This window comes from Peromyscus californicus, unplaced genomic scaffold (assembly GCF_007827085.1).
Source record: "Peromyscus californicus insignis strain IS unplaced genomic scaffold, ASM782708v3 Scaffold_10__1_contigs__length_136768540, whole genome shotgun sequence".
Taxonomy (NCBI): domain Eukaryota; kingdom Metazoa; phylum Chordata; class Mammalia; order Rodentia; family Cricetidae; genus Peromyscus; species Peromyscus californicus.
In genome coordinates this window covers 124,543,497-124,562,841 of record NW_026294391.1, presented here as the reverse complement: position 1 = coordinate 124,562,841, position 19,345 = coordinate 124,543,497, and positions in this window count along the sequence as shown.

Below are 19,345 nucleotides of genomic sequence, written 5' to 3'. Positions count from 1 at the left end.
ATCTTAAAATTTTCCTGAATTTTCCAAACAGCACCACCAACTATGGATAAAGACTTTAATCATATGAATGAATGGAAGACATTTGATATTTAATTCATGGCTACCTCTTTCAAATATAACATACATTTTCTTCCTGTATGAGATTGGAGAGATTAGGAGTAATCCCAGTGATCAAGAGCTACAGATGGTTGCTAGGATTTTTAACAGGCTAATAGATGCAGGTTGTGTGAACACTATTACTTTCTTACTTTGGAACTTTATTCCTCACATCCCTCTTGTCCTAGCTCTACTTCTGCCTACTATTACATCCATGCTAACCTAAATCAAGTGCCTTTTTCAAAGAGTGGGGCCTATGCTCACATAATGTTTTCTCTGTTACTATATGATCATGTGATAAGGTCACCGAGTTTCCTTTTTCAGACTGAGAATGTAATTCTGGATCTCAAATGGTGGGTTTATTTGTTTGGAAGAATTTGTTTTTCTTATTTGCACCATGAGTGTGCCCAATCCCATCTGATACTTTATCTATTTTAATGTGTTAGTGAAAATATATTTGATTTAAATAATAAATAAAATGGAATCATAATTATATCTTGATTACCCTCATATTTCCATCTCTACTCAATTCTGTGCCAACTGGTGTGATCATACCCTATATCATACTAACTACTGTGAGTATTGTTTATCAAAAACATTTAGTTTGCCATATCTTCTATTTAAACACATTAAATGTTTAAGGACTCTCTAGGTCCTAGAGTCTAGGATCGATTTTTTGAGGATGATGTGTGAAGTTTCTGAACAAAGATTGTTCAGAAGAAAGATTGTAGGAAAATTTTAGCATGATACAGTTGAAGAGTTAGTTGGAAAAACTACCATGGTGTATATATTCTGTTCATGATTTGAAGATGTGTATCAATAATTAAAATGTAAACTGCAGTTTTATAAATAGCACTGAATTTGTTCTCAGAAAAGGGTTCACTGAATTTTTCTTTGCATATTGTAAAGCAACTTAGGTTCTGTGTATACAGAATCAATGCTATAAATTCTAGACATACTGCATAATATACATCAGAATATGGAACAAAACAAAGAAGTAAATAGATCCCTACAATATAATATAAATATTATATGGAAAAAAAGAAATATTTAAAGAATGCTGTGGTGATATTGTATTCCTCAATATATTGTGCACCCTACTAAACTTATCTGGAGTCAGAGGATGGAACAGCCACTAGACAGACATAGAGGCCAGAAAATGGTGACACACACACCTTAATCCTAGCATTCTGGAGGCAGAGATCCATTCGGATCTTTGTGAGTTCAAAGTCACACTGGAAACAGCCAGGCCTGGTGGCACATGCCTTTAATCCCAGGAAGTGATGGCAGGAAGCAGAAAGGTATATATGGCATGAGGACCAGGAACTGGAGCCTTGTTAAGCTTTTTGGCTTTTAGCAGAAGTTCAGCTGAGATTCATTCAGATGAGGACACAGTGGCTTCCACTTTGAGGAAACAAGATCGGCTAAGGAAATGATGACATGAGGTTGCTGTGGCTTGTTCTGTTTCTCTGATCTTCAGCATTCAACCCAATATCTGGCTCCAGGTTTGTTTTTATTAATAAGGCCTTTTAGGATTCATGCTAAAGAATGCATTAGGGGATACTGGCTGGGCGACATGAGATCAAGAATAAACCCCCAAAATTATGTTTAGCCTAACAAGTAAGGAAGTGTTTATAAAGTGAGAGAGGATAGAAAAAAAATCATTCACAAAGACTCTGAATAGAAGATTAAGTCACTGATAACTAGGAATATCAAGGATAGATGATTAATGACATGAATCTAAAGGTTAACTACTCAGAGACTAGATCACATAAGGTATAGATTCATGAAATCAATTCATAAGGTTTTTCTTGATGTGCAGGAAATACACAACAGGATAAACACCATAGAGACTGATGAGTATTAACAAAATCACAAAGTATTTAGAAACAGAAGAGACATTAGAAAATAGATAACTTTTTTGCCGGGCGGTGGTGGCGCACGCCTTTAATCCCAGCACTCGGGAGGCAGAGCCAGGCAGATCTCTGTGAGTTCGAGGCCAGCCTGGGCTACCAACTGAGTTCCAGGAGAGGCGCAAAGCTACACAGAGAAACCCTGTCTCAAAAAAAAAAAAAAAAAGAAAATAGATAACTTTTTTGATTCAACAAACATTTGAATACCAAGTATTTCTTTCTGTGGGAAATGATATAGCTATGCTATGGCTAGTTATGATTCTTCCAAATAACACAATTGATTTTTTAATTTATTATGCTGTTTAACTTTATGTTAACTTGACACAAGTGAGACTTACATGGGAAGTGGGACTCTTAAGTTGAGAAAATGATACCCACCATAAGATTTGTTTATAGGAAAGTCTGTGGTGCATTTTCTTGATTGATGTTTAATGTGGGTGGGCTCATCCCTTATGGAGCAGTGTAGGTAGAGTTTTCCTGCCTGGCCCACAGTCAGGGCAAATCTCTCTCACCTGCCAGTCCCACAGCCGTCAGACCCGACCAAGTAAACACAGAGACTTGTATTGGTTTCAAACTGTATGGCCATGGCAGGCTTCTTGCTAACTGTTCTTTCAGCTTAAATTAATCCATTTTTATAAATCTATACCTTGCCACATGGCTCGTGGCTTACCGGCATCTTCACATGCTGTTTCTCATCATGGCGGCTGGCAGTGTCTCTCTGACTCAGCCTTCCACTTCCCAGCTTTTTCTCCTCCTTGTCCCGCCTACACTTCCTGCCTAGCCAATGGCCAATCAGTGTTTTAATTATTGACTAATCAGCAACACATTTGACATACAGAACATCCCACAGCACTTCCCCCCTTTTTTAAAAAAAAAAAAAAGGAAGGTTTTAACCTTAACAAAGTAAAATTACATATAATTTGGGAATTTGGGCGTAGCTTCTCTTACTACTTCCTGCTGGAGGGGGGCGCTGTATCTTATGGGGAAACAAAGAAAATTTTAGGATTATGGAATAGTCCATGAGGCTGTATCGTCTGAGCCAGATGCCTTCAAACCACTCTGGATGTTGGATCATCTGGGCCATGGTGTCATCGGAGACTTTTCAGGGGGTCTTGGCTGGTCAAACCTGATGTATCTTAATCTGGAACAAATCCATAGCCTCTGGCTTTCTGTGGGAACAAAAGCAGAGTCTCCTTTCCAAAGTAACATATCCTTATATTCAAATTTTGAAGTCAAGGTACCTTTAAAATATACATTTTGGCATAACTCAACAGCTTTTACAATCAAATGTTTTTCTGCAGTTAAAAGTCCCAAAGACAACACAATCCAGATTCTCTGTGTAATATTCATCTTCACGTGGCTTATTTTTTGTATTAATTTTACTGTCTCTTTAAAGACTTCATTTTTTAAAACTATGTATTTGTTTATATAACTGTATATATCACCTTTTTTGTCTCTTTCAAGCCTACGTATATTTTACACACATTGTAAACATCTGAATCTGTCTTATTGTGAATCTATTGCCTTAAACTGCAGCAGCTGTGGCTGCTGGATCCACCCACCTCAGCTTCCCAACATGGCCATGGTTTACCGCCAGCTCTGGGAGCTATCGGGGGTCTATGCTTTTAGCCAAGCAGCGTGTAGCCCAGAAACCTCCCCTTTTGCTCTGCACCAGCAAAGGCTAAATCCACTATGCAGCTCAAAGTGCCACTTGCAAAGGCCTCATTCCCGCCATAGGCAGGTCGAGCACGCACGCTAGGAACCCACCAGTAGCTCAAACCAGCAGCTGCCGCTCATTTGAGAGAGACAATTAGGAACTGTTTTTAGCTCCGTTTTAGAATCTTTTCTCAGGTTTTTAGGTGGAAACTCTTGCCACCACGTTGGACGCCATTTGTAGGTAGAGTTTTCCTGCCTGGCCCACAGTCAGGGCAAATCTCTCTCACCTGCCAGTCCCACAGCCGTCAGACCCGACCAAGTAAACACAGAGACTTGTATTGGTTTCAAACTGTATGGCCATGGCAGGCTTCTTGCTAACTGTTCTTTCAGCTTAAATTAATCCATTTTTATAAATCTATACCTTGCCACATGGCTCGTGGCTTACCGGCATCTTCACATGCTGTTTCTCATCATGGCGGCTGGCAGTGTCTCTCTGACTCAGCCTTCCACTTCCCAGCTTTTTCTCCTCCTTGTCCCGCCTACACTTCCTGCCTAGCCAATGGCCAATCAGTGTTTTAATTATTGACTTATCAGCAACACATTTGACATACAGAACATCCCACAGCAGAGCAGTGCCACATCTGGGCAGGTGGTCCTGATTTGTATAAGAAAACAGGAAAGTAAGCCATGAGGGGCAGACCAGTAAGCAAAATTCCTACATAGCTTCTACATCAGTCACTGCCCCTGACCTGAGTTTCTTCCTTAGATTATGGATTAAGCAATAAGATGAAATAAATTCTTTCTTCCCCAAATTGCTTAGGTCATGATATTTTATCCCAGCAATAGAAAATGTAACTAAACATAAATTGGTGCCTTGTTGTGGGGTATTGTTGTGACAGATCTGACCACATGTTTTGGGGAAGATTATGGAGGCATTTGAATTTTTGTCGGGAAAAGCCATTGAGTTTTCAGAGCACAGTGGGCTCTTTTGTGAGAGCTATGTAGAAAATTTAAGCCCAGCTTTTGAAGTTTCAGAGGGAAATTATGAAAGTACCTTAAAAACTTTCCTGAGAATACTGCCTCCAGCAAACAAAAACAAATCCATTTCCTTAGCACTGTGAGCCATATTATAAACAATTTTCCTTTTAAAAACCTATAATATGTGTGGGATAATGCTTTTGTACACTGGTTTAATAAAATGCTGATTGGTCAGTAGCCAGGCAGGAAGGATAGGTGGGATAAGCAGACAAGGAAAATTCTGGGAAGAGGAAGGCCAAGTATGAGATGCCAACCCGCCATCCAGGGAACTGCATGTAATCACACACAGGTAAAGCCATAGAACATGTGGTGACATATAGATTAACAAAAATGGGCTGAGTTTAAGTGTAAGAGCTAGTCAGTGACAGGCCTGAGATAATGGCTGAGCAGTTATAATTAATATAAGCTTCTGAATGATTATTTTATAAGCAGGCCACAGGACCAGAGAAAAACTTCTGGCTACAATAATATGTATAATTTATATAATCATACAAATATAGTTTTAATGAATATTTCACACCTGAGCTGGTGATTCTTCTTCCTCAAACCAAAGATAAGCTAACAGTAATATCAATACTAGACATGACAATCCATCTTTTGAGTTGTTGACCAGCGTTTTCAAAGAGACATAAAATATACAGCTAACTGATGTTGCCCAAGGCTATCTCCCTGCCCCAAGATGTGGAAAGTGATTCCCTATAGCTGAAGATACCATGTACTTCAGAAGCAGGTCCCCAAGACTCCTTAACTGAAGCTGACCTGAATGCTCTACTCCTTAAAGACAAGCTTTCATAGTAGCAGAAGAGGGCAGTGATAAACAGTCCTATCAAACTATGATGACTATGAATCTCATCAATAATCAGTATGGCACAATAACTGTATGGGTGTATGAATGGAGCATGTACATTAGGTGTAAAAACTATCTCTGGAATTGGGCTTAAAACCCAATCAAGAAAAAGAATGTCACATCTAGTACTAGAAAACAAGCTAAATATATACAAATTCATTGCATCCTGATATATACCTCTCTCATTAAACTCAGGTGAAGTTTTGTTCCTATACAAGTATGTAATGTACTTTCAAAAGTCTGCACTCATTTTATTTTATTCCATACATTAATTCATAGAGGACTTTTTGCAATTTTTCTGAACATTGAAGTTGGTCTCATTCTAGCATCTAGTCAAATTCTCACTCTCAATTCAACATATTATGGCCTATTTAATGATCACTCTTTCTTCAGTGTTGTCGTTCTTTTCTCTTAAATGAAAATAATAAAGAATTACAAGGTTTAGGGAGTATTAGATGATAAATTCATGAAAAAAGTACATTTTCTTTTTTCTTTCAGTTGACCAATCATACATATGTTGATTTCTTTTCATTCCTATTACCTTCAAGTTATGGCCTTATTTCTCTACTCGATTCTCCCAAACACAATTTCAATTATGATTGAATACATTCTATAGCAAAACAATTATTTTCAAGGACACAGGTAACCCTAACCCCTCTCTCTAGTCCTCTTGTATCAAGCATGTTAGATGCTTTTGTTGAAGTTATCAACAGATTTAGTCTTGGGAAATTTCTATTCATATCTTGTAGACAGCCATTTTCTTCTTGTAACTGTATCTGTTTTTTCTGTGGTATATGTATGCATCCTAATCTCTTTCATTTGTATGGAAATCAATTACACTAAATCCTAAACTGGGAATTTCACTTTACATCATTGACCTTTGTAAAGGTTCTCCAGAAACAGTAATATTTTTAGGCACTGGATAATATGAGTTCAGCACATGGATTTGGAGAGGAGAAATGAACACAATTCAGGATATAGCAACTATGGTGATAGAGATATTCAGAAGGTATCCCAGGTTTCTGATGCCATATTGAAGCCTTCAAAAATAGAAATATTAACTAAAGGTTAAGAATAGATAGTTGGAGTAGTAGAGAGATATTTAATTAGAGCAAATATTATACAACCACTCCAGAAAAAGTTTAAACATTTTGCTGGCATATAGAGATAAAATAGGCATATGACTGCTGAATGAGCAATTATATGTACAGGTTTGGGAGTCTTTTGTGGTCCTTGACCCACTGTTTATGATTTTCCAGATTTTTTCATTCCTACTGTTGTTTAAAGGAAAGTAATGATGCTTACTTTTTTCAATTTCCTATACCTCCTTTTTGAATTCATGATGATTCAGTCAACTATCCTTTTCATTGCAGTTTGTATTTTTCTCTCATATTCTGAAATAAAAATGAAACTATTAGAATCTCTTTGTGTCTCCTTAAGATTTTTTTCTAATAAATGGTAATTCATTTGCCATTTATGATAAACTAAACCTCAAAGAGAAACATTAGAACCCAGGCATAAGCTTTAACTAATTCTTCTACATTATACAAAAACAATTACTATATAATATGGGTTGTATTTATAATTTCAATTCAGCCATCACTCCATCATTTCTACTTGCTGCTGATTCTCATTTAGCTTTGCTCAAAGCCATTCTGGCTAGTCAACATGACCAGTGAATTGAAGCTATGAGTTCCACTCAGGCTATATTAACCAGTTTTTAACTCAAAATGATGGTATTGGAATGCATTTTATCAATGAATGCCATTTGTATAAAGCAGGTGATATGCCAGATACTGCTCTTAGTACATTATGGGCTAAAAAGGAATTCTACAGTAAGTTTAATAGTAGTTCTATTTTGAAGAAGGAGCATTTTAGACATAGTGAACCTTTGCCCAGTGTCACATATGTAATCTATCAAAGGTAGGATAATTAGTTATTTTTCTTGATTTGTTATTCTCTTTTAATCCTTTATATCATTTCCTCCTATCCTCCCTCCTATGAAAGCACCTTAGTAATTTCCTGACTCCTATGGATATTCCAAATGACATACATGTACTTGAATATCCAATGCTAATATTTAAAAATAAAGTTTATGGTTTACTCTCTACTCAAGACACCTACCGTTTCTGATTATCACTAATGAAGAACAATTCAGTACTAATAAATAAGTGGAATCTAAAGATTGTTTTTCACTTCAGTACCAGATATTATGGGTTAATTCTAGGAAGACAATTCCTTTTAATCTATTCTGTTGCATTCATATTCTGCTTACACAATAGACAATTGTGATCTTTAATTTAGTTACTAGGCAGTAAGTAGGAATTAATTTACAATGTGGATAAATTCATAATAAATATATCAATTTTAGGCTTAAAATTGCACAGTAATATTTCCATAGTGGAAGAATCAAAATGGAGTATCATGTACAACAAGAAAAAATAGCAGTTCATAGCCAAACATCCACCACTTTATTGAGAATATATTTCCCTTAAATTAATCTTTCAAAAGTCAGTAACAGAAGCTATTTGTTGCCAGAAATAAATTTAGAGAAACTGCCATATATTATAACTAAAGTTATTTATTTGGTTACTTGTATATTTGGGTTAAAGGTTTTCTTGAAATTGAGGACAAACTGCCAGTGTTACAACATAGTTCATATATTGAGTAAAAAGAAAATGTCAACTATGGTTTTCAAGTATCAGTAGAAAATAATATGCTGTTTACACTAGATATTGTAAAGGTAGGGTATTTGGGGCACATGAAACTGTTGTAGTTAATCATAAAGCCAGATATTTACAGCCCAGAGATGACCTTAGGAATTTAATAATCATTATAGATGAAATCAACAATGAGGGGCTAGATTCCATGACATATCAACTGTTTGATTTCATATAAATTTGAAGAAAGAAAAGGCCATAAAACAGGGTCCTAGTGAGATGTCTCATCATTTAATAGTAATCACAAAGGACCTGGGTTCAGTTCCCAGAAGCCACTTGGTAGATCCTAACTGTCTGTCAACTCCAATGCCATGGGATCTGACACCTTCTGATCTCTGCCACAGACTTCATTGCTTTTAAGAATATTCTCATCTTAAAATAGGTTAGGCAGCTCCATATGACCTGTTCATACCCAGCGAGCACATGCCATTGAAAAAAAAACCTTTATTTTTTTAAAAATCCTCTATTTTCACTAATATCTAAATAACAAGACTATTTTCTAAAAACAGGGTTTACAACTTAATTATCTATTATCCCTATTGCCTAACACTGTGGCTAGCTCAATATAATTTTGCTTATTGAATAATAACTGATTAGGTGCAATTAGCTGGAGTGAGGGTTAGATATAGACAAAAGACTACAATAATGTCAGGCTATTTTAGTAATTTTTCATCTCTAGTTGTAGTGAGAATTAACTTGTAAATTTATTAAAATACAGATTGCTTAATTTCACTCTGACATATTCCAATTCCCCAAATCTGAGAATGGTGCCAGGCACCTACTATTTTAGCAACTTCCAAAAATAATTTTGAGACTTTTTTTCTACACAAAAATTTAAGAAACTTTCATTTACAACTTAAGTCCTAGGTTGAGGACTCAGACTTTGAACAGAATGGATGACTGAGCTAAGGTTTTTAATGCAAAATAGCAAAATAAAAACAATCTCCAATTTGTATAATCTATAGAGACACAACATATTGCCAAGTATAGTAAGGAAACCACCTATTTTTAAATAGGAATTATTATAACAGTGTCTAATTCCTATAATTATTTTCAGGATCAGATGAGTATATTTATAATTATGTTACATTTCTAGTACTTATAGAGTGTTTTTTTTTCCTATATTCTACTGAAAAACAATGCTAAAAGATGAAGACGATTCTGAAACTCCAAGGGAAATAGTAACTACAGTTTGACTCTTCTCTTTGGGGAAATGAGAGATGTGTTGTGTGAGAAAGAAAATGATCTTAGTATAAGCCACTGGCATTTTGGGGTTGTTTGTTACAAAGGCATAACATGTTCTACTTTGATGCATATTCCTTTCTAACATTTTTTGTGTGCTGAGGATGGAACCCATGGACTTGTGTTAGCCACATAAGCATTTCATTAGTAAGATACATCCATACCAATACTTTTAGTGACTTATGCATGTTCAATACTAAAATACATAAGACACATTTGGAGTTCCTAAGACAAACACAAGTAATAAAGCACTTTTATACCTTCACTAAAATTATATTTGTTTTTCTATGCTGTCTAAGTATGTTTATCCCTATAATCTACTGTGCCTAGCTCCAGAATAATTAGAAATATGGAATTATAAGCAGCTGGAGTTGTTCCTGAAGACTTCCAGCATCTGCTATCCATCAGATGTGGGAAGCTAACATTTCACCATTTGTGGAAAATCATAGAGTAAACAGCTATGTGTGTACATACACACGCAAGTAGGGCAAGTAAGGAGAGACACACACAGGGTAGGTGAAGGTAAAGAAAGGCAGAGAGAGAGAGAGAGAGAGAGAGAGAGAGAGAGAGAGAGAGAGAGAGCTTGAACCTGAAAATGCTTTGAAAGTTCTGGCCCTCAAGTTTTCTGTACTGTTACTACAGTTGTGACCAAAGAACTCTAAGCAGAAATAGAGGGAAAGTGAGAGAAGATGAGTTAAATCCACTGCCCAAGACTGACCATTACAGAACACTGTTTTCAAGTTTCTTTTATAAAAGACAGAATTATGATATACAAGGATGTTGCTATCCAAGCCAGCTAAAAGTGTATTTATTTGGATAGGAGTGTTATATTATGGGGGTTGCTAAAATTTGCCATTGAGAATTTATAATACAAGTGACATGGTAGAGTAAATGCCATCCATAGCTGCTCTGGATCTATCACCTCATCCCTGCCAAGATCTCATAGCATGTAGGATTTACAAACAGCCAATGTCAAGCTTGCAGAGCCACTAACACAATCCACTTTGGAGGGGCATAAAATGCCTACAGTGTGAAATGTTTTGATTAACATGTACTAATGTCACATCTATGGAGTTCAGTGTAATAGTTCAACACTTGCAGATAGCATACACTAATCAAATGAATCCCTCATTTACTCATGCCACATCTCACCATTCTCAATCTCAAGGGATCACTATTATTACATGTTAACTTACTGGGACACTGGTCTGTAGCTGGTGCTCTGTTTTATGCAATGACTTCCTGTTCCATCTATTTTGAAACTAGTGGCATTATGTGTTATTAATCTAAAGTTTAATTACCAGGTTTGTTTAACATTGGAATTGCTATCAAGAAACTACTTTTGTTTCTCTTTATATTGAAATATTAATTTCTTATTTCTAAAAACCTTGCTTTCACAATTTTTACTATGATTTGTTTTCACATGGATTTTTTTTTAGTAACCCAAACTGTAGTTCGCTGAGTGTCATCAAATATATGTTTTAAATTATAATTTCTTCCAGTATGTTCTGCTTCATTTCCTTTCCCTTTCTGATATTGATAGATCTTCATTGATGTACTCATCAATATTTGTTTCTTTAGTCTTTTTGTTCTGTGCTTTTGAATTTTGTAATGTATTGATACATCTTTTTTGTTATTTCAAATATACTTGACTCATCTATAGAATTTGTGTATGTGTCCAGGTTCATGTTTTGGGTGCATGTGTCTAGAGGCCAGAATTCAAAGTTAAGTATCTACATCAAACACTTTCTGCCTTAATTTTAAAAACAGGATCGCTCACTGTACTTGGAACTCACTGGTTAACTAGGCTGGCTGGCCAGAAAGCCCTAGGGATCCTTTTATTCTCTCATCTTTAGCACCAGGATAATGGATCCGCCCTACCATATTCAACATTTTAGTCAGTGCTCAAGATTGAACTCAGGTCCTCATGTTTGTGTGGCCAGGAGCTTTACTCACTAAAACATCCCCTCAGTCCTTCTAGTGCAATTTCATTTGTTATGGTGCCATGTAGTATTTTTTTTCATTTTAATAAAGAATATCTCCTTATAAATTTCCATTCAATAAAATATTTGAATCATATATTTCTCTACTATTTAAGAACTTTTTTATCAGCCATGTTTATAACTGTTGCTAAAAGTTTCTGTTCAGTGCACCATCCATGAGCAGGCAGTTTCTTTCACTTGATCTTCTTTTTCTGTGCTTGCATTTTCCTGTTTCTTTTCATGTTTTACATTTTGTGATATGGACACTATAAACAATAAGTTTTAGCCTTGATATTAATCTACAGTTACAAGTTTGCTTTTATTGTTTCTTCCAAGTTTGTCTAGTGACTTAGAAAGGCTCTTTTACTAATACTATTTGCTCTGCATTGTGTAGACTACTGTTGTTCCTCAGAAGTTGCAGCCAAATCTGTATGTACTTTGGTTCTGAGATGGTAATGATATTAGAAGAGCTACTTTCAATAATTTATTGCTCTTATCTTTTAGCAGGTATCACAATATATTGTATGACAATAATTACCAATGGTCATTGTATTATTTCTGAAAATGTCATGAGGCATAAACTGAGAGATACATAATGTAATCTAATTAAATATCATCCCACTTTGCCATGGCCTTCCGTGAAACCAGTCTCCTTGGAAATTTATTTGACCCAAGGAGGGTTTTATACAGAATTCAATCTGGTATAATATATGACACAGTTTAACATATTACTTCATTTAAGTACCATTATTCCTCTTAATTGCTCACCACCAAAATTCTCATTGTATCAAGGTCATCTTTAGCTTTGACATTTTTACACTCTAATGAACTTACCTTTGTATGAAGAGATTCAAAGACTTCTTTTACAAATATTTGTCTACTTGAAATATTTCTGTTCCATTGGTTTGGTGCTAAAAATAGAAAAAAATGGATTACTTGTATCAAACTGTTTGTAAAGTCTTCTAATTTCTATTTTTTAATTTCTATCACATTTTCTAGGTTTCCAAAATTTTTTAGTTACATTTCAGTGAGTAAGTATTGCAAGAGGAAATGTTCACTACAATTTCTAGATGCATGCTTACAGAATGGCTACAAGTAGGTTTTCAAATATAATGCTCAAATTAGGACCAGGAAGTTTCACTGAGAAATTCACAAACATTTGTATATCTAGGTCTCATTACAGGGAAGAATATTTCAGTTCTTCCTATGGAAGGTAGAGATAAAAGCACACAGCTAGCTGGGATCTCCTGCTCCCCTAAGCTCTCTTTCCCTCAAACCTTGCCCTTCATTACCCTACTCACATCCAGGTTGTTCATGTAGATCTCATCCATTTCTCTGTCATTGGGCAATCCCTGTGTCTTTCTTGGGGTCTTGTTTTCTAAGTAGCCTCCATGGAGTTGTAAGTAGCAGTCTAGTCATCTTTGTTTTACATCTAGTATGCTCCCATGAGTGAGTACATACCATGTTTGTCTTTCTGAGTCTGGGTTACCTCACTCAGGATGATTTTTTCTAGATCCATCCATTTGCCTGCATATCTCACGATGTCATTGTTTTTCTCTGCTGAGTAGTATTCCATTGTGTTTATGTACCACATTTTATTTATCCATTCTTAAGTTGAAGGGCATCTAGGTTGTTTCCATGTTCTGGCTATTACAAACAATGCTGCTATGAGCATAGCTGAACAAGTGCCCTTGTGGTATGATTGAGCATTCCGTGGGTATATGCCCAAGGAATAAGAGACCATGATAAATGAAGACCACATGAGAATAGGAAGAAGCAAAGTGCTAGAGAGGTCCACTGAAATCCCCAAAGATGCCTCCATAATAGACTTCTGGCAATGGTTGAGAGACAGCCCAAACTGACCTACTCTGGAAATAGGATGGCCAAACACCCTAATTGTTGTGCTAGAAACCTCATTCAATGACTGAGGGAACCTGATGCAAATATCCATGCCCAGGCCCCAGGTGGAGCTCCAGGAGTCCAATTGGCGAGAAAGAGGAGGGTTTATATGAGCGAGAATTGTTGAGACCAAGATTGGAAAAAGAACAGGGACAAATAGCCAAACGAATGGAAACACATGAAATATGAACCAATAGCTGAGGAGCCCCCAACTGGATCAGGCCCTCTGGATAAGTGAGACAGTTGATTAGCTTAATCTATTTGGGAGGCATCCAGGCAATGGGATCGGGACCTGTCCTCAGTGCATGAGCTGGCTGAAAGGAACCTGAGGCTTATACAGGGACACTTGGCTCAGCCTGGGAGGAGGGAACTGGATCTGCCTGGACTGAATCTACCAGGTTGAACTCAATCCCCAGGGGAGTCTTTGCCCTGGAGTAGAGGGGAATGGGGGGGTGGACTGGGGGGGAGGCGGGGGGGGGGGAGAATAAGGGAATACATGGCTGATATGTAAAATTAAATTAAATTATAAAATTTAAATAAAAGCACACAGCTAGCAAAGATGGCTAGGATGGAATATTTAATCTGTATTCATTTTTTCTCAAGTTTGGTATATTTTAACCAATATTTATTCTTGTTCATGGTCTGCAATAAAGAAACTCTGAGTTTTCTTCTGGAGTAATGTAGGGGCAATAACTAGGCAAATAGTATTAATTATGGGATATGGAAATTAATGGTGCCTTTGAAAACTTTCACTGTAAATTCCCCATTTTCTATTTTTTTCAGAAAACAAATAAGGCACATATTTGGAAAAAATCATGTCTTATCTTCCTATCACCATAATTCCCCATAACAATAAAACACTGTACCTGCAAGGAGACCAGCTGTGATTATTTGACTCTCAGTCTTTATTGTATATTCTAATCTTCACAGATTGTTTTAATCAGCTGTAACTTACTGTAAATGAGCCACTTAAATTTAAAATAGGATAAAGCATGTAGAAGAGTGCTACAAAACCATGATTAAAATGAATTTTATTGTGGTGAAGCCTTCTATTTTGGATATTTAGTGGATACTTTTTATATATAGTTAATTACCTTTGTTGGGAAATGTTAAAAAGCAGGAGCCTTGGGATGGAGACCCCAGTTTTGTTTCTATCTGACCACAGAAGCATTGTTCACTGTCGGGAAAATAAATTGAATTAAGAATAAAAAAATGGACTAGTTCAAACCTTAGATCAATAGGAAAGTCATGTATTCACAAAGCCTTTTAGATGTGTCAAAAGATGTAAACATCAAATATAACATGAATAGTCATATAATGTTGCATTTTCATTAGATGCTTGTGATTACTATTCAATATGCAATCTAGTATCTTCAGTCTCAATTCACAGAGTAAGATTTTGCAGCTTGAAGAAACATCGTGTTTATTGGAAATGGCATGGGCTTCAAGGCAATAAACCGTTCCAATTCCGCCATGTGGCTTTTCCTGCAAAACAACTTGTCAAAATCCTTTTCCTATTATTTGTTTCAATTTCCTTTCTTGGAATTTACAGAAGAGAAATGAGTCTCCCACTCTGCTGTTATGATTTTACAACTTTCACTTCCTAACATAGTCGGAACTCCTGTTTCCTTACCTCAAATCCACAGAATCCACAATTCTAGATATTTTCCATGTGTGCTCCAAAAAATGCTTCTGTTGTATTGAATAAATCAAGCATAGTCAGATTCTGATGGTAATCGTAGCTGAAAGGTCTTAATTAATGCTTAGAATTACATAATTTCAAAACTGGTAAGCAAAGAAAGCGTTCTTTGTTGTTCTTTTGAATGATTTTTTAAAAGTCTTTAGGCATAAGGCCCTCAACCTAGATGTGCTAAGCAGATAGGAAAAATACTTCTTTACAATGGTAAACACCCGACAAATACATTTTCACTTTGAAAGGAAAAAGGACAATTATTATATTCCTTTATCTCAAGAAAAATGTTTCCCCAGTGTAGCTAGAGTTTTCCTGCCTGGCCCACAGTCAGGACAAATCTCTCTCACCTGCCAGTCCCACAGCCGCTCAGACCCAACCAAGTAAACACAGAAACTTACATTGCTTACAAACTGTATGGCCTTGCCAGGCTTCTTGCTAACTGTTCTTACAACTTAAATTAATCCATTTCCATTAATCTATACCTTGCCACATGGCTCATGGCTTACCGGCATCTTCACATGCTGATTCTCATCATGGTGTCTGGCAGTGTCTCTCTGACTCAGCCTTCCACTTCCCAGCTTTATTCTCCTCCTTGTCCCACCTACACTTCCTGCCTAGCCAATGGCCAATCAGTGTTTTATTTATTGACTAATCAGCAACACATTTGACATACAGAACATCCCACAGCACTTCGCCCATTTTTTTTTCAAAAAGGAAGATTTTAACCTTAACAAAGTAAAATTACATATAATTTGGGAATTTGGGCGTAGCTTCTCTTACTACTTCCTGCTGGAGTGGGGCACTGTATCTTATGGGGATACAAAGAAAATTTTAGAATTATGGAATAATCCATGAGGGTGTATTGTCTGAGCCAGTTGCCTTCAAATCGTTCTCAATGTTGGATCATCTGGGCCATGGTGTCATTGGAAACCTTTCAGGGGGTCTTGGCTGGTCAAACCTGATATATCTTAATCTGGAACAAATCCATAGCCTCTGGCTTTCTGTGGGAACAAAAGCAGAGTCTCCTTTCCAAAGTAACATATCCTTATATCCAAATTTTGAAGTCAAGGTATCTTTAAAATATACATTTTGGCATAACTCAACAGCTTTTACAATCAAATGTTTTTCTGCAGTTAAAAATCCCAAAGACAACACAATCCAGATTCCCTGTGAAATATTCATCTTTATGTGGCTTATTTTCTATATTAATTTTACTGTCTCTTTAAAGACTTTATTTTTTAAAACTATGTATTTGTTTATATAACTGTATATATCACCTTTTTTGTCTCTTTCAAGCCTACGTATATTTTACACACATTGTAAACTATTACATCTGAATCTGTCTTATTGTGAATCTATTGCTTTAAACTGCAGCAGCTGTGGTTGCTGGCTCCACCCACCTCAGCTTCCCAACATGGCGTGGTAGTTTACCACCAGCTCTGGGAGCTATAGTGGGTCTATGCTTTTATCCAAGCAGCATGTAGCCCAAAAACCTCTTTTTTTGTTTTGTACCTGCAAAGGCTAAATCCACCACGTAGCTTAATGTGCCACTTGCAGAGGCTTCATTCCTGCCATACTGCAGGACGAGCGTGCACACCAGGAACCCACAAGTAGCTCAAACCGGCAGCTGCTGCTCATTTGAGAGAGACAATTAGGAAGCTGTTTTTAGCTCCGTTTTAGAATCTTTTTTTTTCTCAGTTTTTAGGTGGAAACTCTTGCCACAACGTTGGTCGCCATTTGTAGCTAGAGTTTTCCTGCCTGGCCCACAGTCAGGACAAATCTCTCTCACCTGCCAGTCCCACAGCCGCTCAGACCCGACCAAGTAAACACAGACACTTATATTGCTTACAAACTGTATGGCCTTGCCAGGCTTCTTGCTAACTGTTCTTACAACTTAAATTAATCCATTTCCATTAATCTATACCTTGCCACATGGCTCATGGCTTACCGGCATCTTCACATGCTGTTTCTCATTGTGGCATCTGGCAGTGTCTCTCTGACTCAGCCTTCCACTTCCCAGCTTTATTCTCCTCCTTGTCCCACCTACACTTCCTGCCTAGCCAATGGCCAATCAGTGTTTTATTTATAGACTAATCAGCAACATATTTGCCATACAGAACATCCCACAGCACCCCAGTGTTTTGTTTGAAGAAAAAAAAAAGAATATGTGGCCCATTGTTCTATTTTTTTTTCCTGGAGAAAAAAACAGGCTTGATGGCACAGATGAGAAAAAAGCAAAGGATCATTTCATGTATGTAGAACTTGTGACCAGTATTGGGAGATAATTAATGCTACTTCACTTACAAAGGGTATTAGAATCATTGCTTATGAATGTTATGTCATATGACATGCTTTGGAGAGAAGAAAACTGAGTTTATATTTTTACTTGGTCAAGTACATTTTGTACCACCTTGGTTAGGCTACCTTTTAGTTATGTCTCTGTTTCTTTTTATATAGATATAATGTAGCCATTATTTATGTAACAGGGGAATGAATGAAGTAATATGTTCTGCATTATGATTTATAGTCTTTGTTTGTAAAATGTAAAAAACAAAAAAACTTCCTGACCACATTGTTATGAAGATTAAGCAAGAAAATATGCAATATTCTTCTGTATTAATTTGTTTTAAATGTATCTGTTTAATTAAAATATTATTAAATCATTTAGTCCCTTCTTTCCTTTCTCTAACCCTCCCAATGTCCTGTCTTCATGGACTCATGCCCTCTCAATTTCCTAGATTCTTTTCTTTATTATTGTTACACATATTAGTAAATATATAAATACATCCTGCTAAGCGTGTTTAGTGTTATTTGTATGTGTATGTTTTTTATTTCTGACCACTTGGTCTTAGATAAAAAATTAGGGTTCTTATCACTGAGCAAGACAATGCTCCCTCTCTTAGCAGTTGTTAATTTCCTGTAGCTGCTCATCTAGGGGGTGAGACCCTGTGAAATTTTCCCCATTTGCATTGGTATGTCAACTGGTGTTGTTATTGTTTAGGCCTTGCTTATACAACCATACTGTTGAGATTTCATGGATACAGCTTCCCTGTCATATCTAGAAGACATAATCTTGTAACAAGCTTCCTGGTCTATATCAGTTTTTAAGACTGATGTAAACATTGTATGAAAAGAGTGTCTTAAAATAATTTATATGAATTCTTTCACAGTTTAAGAGATAAAACTCTCCTGAACTCAGGGTATTGTAGCTTATAGAAGCTATGACAAAGAACACAATAACTGTCTCTCACCTTCTTGGGGTTACAGGCAGTTTCAGCATTCCTTGATAGCGGCAGTAGAACTCCAATGTCTGCCTCAGTATTTTCTTCTTTGCTCTGTCTCTCTGTGTTAAAATTCCATTATTTTGTAAAGGCATGTCATTAGATTCAAAGCCAACCATAATAGCCATTATAATTTCATCTTGTGCTTTTCAAATAATTACATCTGCAGTACCCTACTGACAAAAATTTCATATTCTGAGAATTTGGTTGGACATGACTTTTAGAAGATACTACCGAGTCCACTTCAATAAAAAGTAGTAGTAAACATCAGTTAAATTTAGTTCCCTTCTTATTCTCTTATTTTCTGATAGAGAAAAACACAATGCTATCATAAAAAAGTACATTGTAATATTTTAATACTATGAAACAAGGATGTTTATTTTTAAACTTACTGAAAGTTATATGAACACATGTATATTAATATTGCTTCTTTAGTCATTTAGCAACAGAATTTTGTCATTTAAGACATCTGATAGTTCTCCGGAATATTGAAACATGGGTATTTATATTTGATTTGCCTTTACAATAGTTTGTATCTGCTTTCCCATATCACCATTATGTTTTCTTTGGTACTTCATATCAATTCACAAAATTTAAGTTACCACTAACTGAACATGAAAGCAGGTCTATACATCTTAAGACTGTTATTACAATTAGTAAATCATTTAAATGGGAAAACTATCGATTTCTATTGGCCTCACTTTCCTAACATCACAGATGACTTCAAAAGCTTCTCATAGGCCGGGTGGTGGTGGCACATGCCTTTAATCCCAGCATTCGGGAGGCAGAGGCAGGCGGATCTCTGTGAGTTTGAGGCCAGCCTGGGCTACAGAAGCAGATCCAGGAAAGGCGCAAAGCTACACAGAGAAACTCTGTCTCGAAAAACCAAAAAAAACAACAAAACAAAAGCTTCTCATATGTGTACTGTGCCTAGAAGTAAGAAGGTAATGTAGACATTGAGGCATTTATCTTTAAGAA